At 40.3% G+C, this 5,692-nt stretch overlaps 1 pseudogene; it reads left to right on the top strand.

The window, feature by feature from the left end:
* The window catches only part of LOC133552895 (potassium voltage-gated channel subfamily H member 5-like), a 58,747-nt pseudogene extending 53,055 nt beyond the window's left edge, over nt 1–5,692 (top strand).

Here is a 5,692-nt window from a genome sequence, read left to right as displayed (position 1 = left end):
TTCCTTGTTTGAAGTGACCAAATACTTATTTTCCACCATAACTTACAAATACATTCTTTAAAATTCCTACAATGTGAATTCCTGGATTGTTTTTTTCACATTCTGTCTCTCACATTTGAAGTGTACCTATAATGAAAATTACATACCTCTGTCATCATTTAAAGTGGGAGAACTTGCACAATTGGAGGCTGACTAAATACTTTTTTGCCCCACTGTATATGTATGTGTGTATATAAATATATATATATACATATACACACATATACAGGTGCTGGTCATATTAGAATATCATGAAAAAGTTGATTTATTTAATTAATTCCATTTAGAAAGTCAAACTTGTAGAATGTATACATTTATTCCAAACAGACTGATACATTTCAAGTGTTTTTTGCCAAAAAGGAGATGATTATAGCTGACAACCAATAAAAACCCTAAATTCAACATATCAGAAAATTAGAATATGGTGAAAAGGTCAGATATTGAAGACACCTGGTGCCACACTCTAATTAGCTAACTAACTCAAAACACCTGGAAAAGCCTTTAAATAGTCTCTCGTTTTGATTCTGTATGACACACAATCATGGGGAAGACTGCTGACTTGACAACTGTCCAAAAGATGACCATTGATACTTTAAAGAAGGAGGGCAAGACACAAAAGGTCATTGCCAAAGAGGTTGGATGTTCCCAGAGTTCTGTGTCCAAGCACATTAACGGAAAGGCGAAGGGAAGACAAAGATGTGGTAGAAAAAAGTGTACAAGCAAGGGGGATAACCGCGCCCTGGAGAGGATTGTCAAACAAAACCGATTAAAAAATTATGGGGGAGATCCACAAAGAGTGGACTTCAGCTGGAGTCAGTGCTTCAAAAACCACCACGCACCGACGTATGCAAGATATGGGCTTCAGCTATCGCATTCCTTGTGTAAAGCCACTCTTGAATAAGAGACAACGTCAAAAGCGTCTTGCCTGGGCTCAAGACAAAAAGGACCGGACTGCTGCTGAGTGGTCCAAAGTTATGTTTTCAGATGAAAGTAAATGTTGTATCTCCTTTGGAAATCAAGGAGGAAGGAGGAAGACAGGAGAGGCACAGAATCCACGTTGCCTGAAGTCCAGTGTCAAATTTCCACAATCGGTAATGGTCTGGGGTGCCATGTCATCTGCTGGTGTTGGTCCACTGTGTTTCCAGAGGTCTAGGGTCAATGCCAGCAGTCTACCAGAAAGTTTTAGAACACTTTATGCTGCCTGCCGCGGACCAATTTTATGGAGGTGAAGATTTCATTTTCCAACATGACTTGGCACCTGCACACAGTGCCAAATCTACCAGTACCTGGTTTAAGGACCATGGTATCCCTGTTCTTGATTGGCCTGCAAACTCACCTGACCTTAACCCCATAGAAAACCTATGAGGTATTGTGAAGCGGAAGATGCGAGATGCCAGACCCAACAATGCTGAAGAGCTGAAGGCCACTATTAAAGCAACCTGGGCTCTCATAACACCTGAGGAGTGCAACAGACTGGTCGACTCCATGCCACGCCGTATTGCTGCAGCAATTCAGGCAAAAGGAGCTGCAACTAAGTATTAATTGCCGTACATGCTGAAACTTTCCATGTTCATACTTTTCAGTTGGCCCACATTTCTAAAAAATCTTTTTGGTTCTAGTCGTAACTAATATTCAAATTTTCTGAGATACTGAATTTGGGATTTTCAGTAATTGTCAGTACTAATCATCAAAATTTAAAGAAATAAACATTTCAAATATATCACTATGTGTGTAATGAATTGATATAATATGTAAGTTTCACATTCTGAATATAATTACTGAAATAAATCAACTTTTTCATGATATTCTAATAATATGAACAGCACCTGTAGAAAGGTTGGTGACCACTGGCCTACTGTATAAGTAGAGATAATCTGCAACCACATTGCTTTGACTATTTCTAAATAAATAAATAAATAGATAAATAATAAAATAAAAATACAAATAAGTTTTGCAACCTTTATGTGGCTGCCTAGGGAGTGCTAACCTTCCAAAGTGTTGTGAGCATTACATCCCGCCCTCTGACAGCTTTTAGTAGGTATGTGTCACATATCGGGCGTGGTTTTCACACATTATCTTTGTGCTCCGTCAGTCATAGTAACTAACATTAGCTATCATTGAATGTATATTCTTTTATAACGACAACATGACTGCAATGTGTTAGTTGCTTCTCTGGGACTGTGTTTATGTGAACACGAACACCAGACAAATTCCTCTAACGTAGGCGCAATTTTTCTCAATACCTTTAGTATTTGTGAAAAATATGGACAATTTCCTGAACATATGTATGTTGTTATGTATGTTGTGTTAATATTTATTTAGCTTTTTATAGAATAAATGTATTAGTTAATGCCACAAAATACTCATTGATAATAATACTATTTTTAACTATCTATTTAGTAATGTAAATAGTGTATTTGATGTATTGTTATATTTCCACCATGCAAGCTTCTCTCTGTTACCAGGTCATCTTCAGAAAGATAGCTGACGTGAAGCGGGAACAGGAGCGCCAGAGGACCGAGGTGGCACTCTCCATCCCGGACGACCACCCGGTGCGGAAGCTCTTCCAGAGGTTCCGGCATCAGAGGGACGGCCAAACGCCAGAGGAGTCTCCGTCATACCTGGATCACAACAGTGTGCAGGAGGAGTTGCCTCACACCAACACCACCGGTGGCCAAGCTCCGCCTGTTGCCCCCCAGCAGACGGGTGCTGGAGTTTCTCGGGGCATGGTGGTCGCTTCTGCGGAGAAGTCCGAGCAAAACTGCACAACAAATGCTCAGTTGAGGCCTTCAGTGGAAAAGACGCAGAGTCAAGGGGTCAACAGCCTGGCGCAGGGTCGGGGTGCGGGCGCAGAGGGGCCTGGGGGCCTCACCGCCCGCAAAGGAGGGACCAGAGGGTGGGCCAAGTTTAAGAACGCTACCTCAACTGCACCGGCACCACCTCCTCAAGCAGAGCAGGAGAAGCCACCTGAGAAACCGGAGGCTTGGACCAAAGGATCTCAGTCCTCGGAACCAATAGCGGCTGCCAACCAGAACCAGAACCAGGAAGACGGCGGGGAGCGCGGTGCCAACGCAGGAGAAGCCACCGCCCTGCATAAAACGGACTCGTGCGACAGCGGCATCACAAAGAGCGACCTGCGCATCGACCGGGCGGGCGATTCCAGGAGCTCGTTCGAGCGCAGCCCCATGGAGCGCAGCCCCATGGAGAGGAACCCGTTCGGGGCACCCGCGTCTGAGCGGGACCTCCTGCAGGTCACGTTGTACGAGGCCAAGGTGGAGCTGAAGAGGGACATTCAGCTTCTGAGCGGCCGGCTGTCCATGCTGGAAGCTCAGGTGGGCGAGATCCTCAGGCTTCTGTCCATCAGAAGAAGACTCTCGCTTCCGCCCACTTCCTCCCCAAGACCGAGGGTCAAAGGCCAAGACTCTGTTATCGCCTCTGTTCGAACCAAAAAAGACGATGGACCCTTTTGAGGGGACTCTGTAGACCGTTCTTCTCGGGTTTTCAAGCTTTTTACACCAAGTACCACACCTCGGATATTTAGTTTTGCAAGTAGCACCACAGCTTAGCTCGAACTACGGTCTTCCCGTGGTACCACACTTTGAGAATAGATGTTCTCGGACTAAAAAAAAAGAAAATCTCTGGTCCGCCTAAGCTAGCTGGCCTACCAAAGAAATGTGTTGCATGGAAAAACAACTTTAATCCAATTTATGAATATAAAACGGTAAGCTTAAGTGGTCAACACGGCACAATAGTGGATCCAGGTAGCACTACAGGTCTAACCAAGGTCCATCAAGCCCAAGCTGGATCTCAATCCTCACTGCACCACATGGCCCCAATGCAAGTGGACTGAATTTGTGAACATAGGGTCTTGTTTCCACACTTTTATCCAGATTCTCACCAATTTTACAATCATTTTTTTATGGATATTCTTCCACTAAAAATTATTTCTTTCAACCTTCTGCTAGCAAACAACAACACCTCTATCCCAAATGACGGCGTTATGGCTCACGTATCATCCATCAGCTTTAACGATGAACGAGCTGAATAAAGTAAACAAATAGAAAATGTTGACTCCCTTTTTTGTCGATTCGGCGTTTGTGCCTTACACTTGCTCAAGCCTCAGTAACGCTAGAGCAGGGGTCACCAACGTGGTGCCTGCCCGTAAGGACCAGATGAGTAGCCCGCTGGCCTGTTCTAAAAAATAGCTCAAATAGCAGCACTTACCAGTGAGCAGCCTCTATTTTTTAAATTGTATGTAATATAAGCTGGTCTCGCTTTGCTTGACATTTTTAATTCTAAGAGAGACAAAACTCAAATACAATTTGAAAATCCAAGAAAATATTTTAAAGACTTTCTCTTCACTCGTTTCTTTCATTTAATTTTTTACTTTGCTTCTTATAACTTTCAGAAAGACAATTTCAGAGAAAAAATACAACCTTCAAAATGATTTTAGGATTTTTAAACACATATACCTTTTTACCTTTTAAATTATTTCCTCTTCTTTCCTGACAATTTAAATCAATGTTCAAGTAAATTATTTTTTTTATTGTAAAGAATAACAAATACTTTTTAATCTAATTCTTCATTTTAGCTTCTGTTTTTTCAATGAAGAATATTTGTGAAATATTTCTTCAAACTTATGATTAAAATTAAAAAAAATTCTTCTGGCAAATCTAGAAAATCTGTAGAATCAAATTTAAATCTTATTTCAAAGTCTTTTGAATTTCTTTTAAAACTTTTGTTCTGAAAAATCTAGAAGAAATAATGATTTGTCTTTGTTAGAAATATAGCTTGGTCCAATTTGTTATATGTTCTAACAAAGTGCAGATTGGATTTTAACCTATTTAAAACATGTCATCAAAATTCTAAAATTAATCTTAACCAAGAAAAATGACTCATGATGTTCCATGAATTATTTTTTAAATTTTTTCAAAAAGATTTGAATTAGCTAGTTTTTCTCTTCATTTTTTTTCGGTTGAATTTTGAATTTTAAAGAGTCTAAATTGAAGATAAACTATGTTTCAAAATTAAAATTTTATTTTTTTCGTGTTTTCTCCTCTTTTAAACCGTTCAGTTTAGTGTTTTCTTCATCTTTTATTCTCTACAAAAAAACCTTCCGTAAAAGGAACAAAAATGTACGACGGAATGACGGACAAAAATACCCATTTATATATATATATATATATATTTATTTATTAAAAGGTAAATTGAGCAAATTGGCTATTTCTGGCAATTTATTTAAGTGTGTATCAAACTGGTAGCCCTTCGCATTAATCAGTACCCAAGAAGTAGCTCTTGGTTTCAAAAAGGTTGGTGACCCTTGCGCTAGAGTGTGTCGTGATACATCCTTTCCTTCCACACCAAGGGTTATGTCTCCCGCTTTAGTTGTCACTCGCATGGAAACTGTGGAAATGTGAATGCTTAATTTATCATTTTTTGTGTAAAGAAAATGCTCAGGTAGTCAAGTAGGATGATTAGGTTGAAGACAAATATTGTGGATCACAATGCTGCGATGTGCAAATCTGAGCTTTATGACATTAAAAAGAGAAATATGTAAGCAAGTGACCTGGTCCCGTATTGTACACGTTTGAAAGGCCCTGCATGCATGAGTCTTCCTACAAATTCCAAAACCAGTGACGTCGGCACGTTGTGT

This window comes from Nerophis ophidion, linkage group LG05, assembly GCF_033978795.1.
Source record: "Nerophis ophidion isolate RoL-2023_Sa linkage group LG05, RoL_Noph_v1.0, whole genome shotgun sequence".
In the NCBI taxonomy this organism is placed as follows: domain Eukaryota; kingdom Metazoa; phylum Chordata; class Actinopteri; order Syngnathiformes; family Syngnathidae; genus Nerophis; species Nerophis ophidion.
The sequence above is the reverse complement of the archived record's forward strand: the minus strand, read 5'-3'. Positions and strand labels throughout refer to the sequence as shown.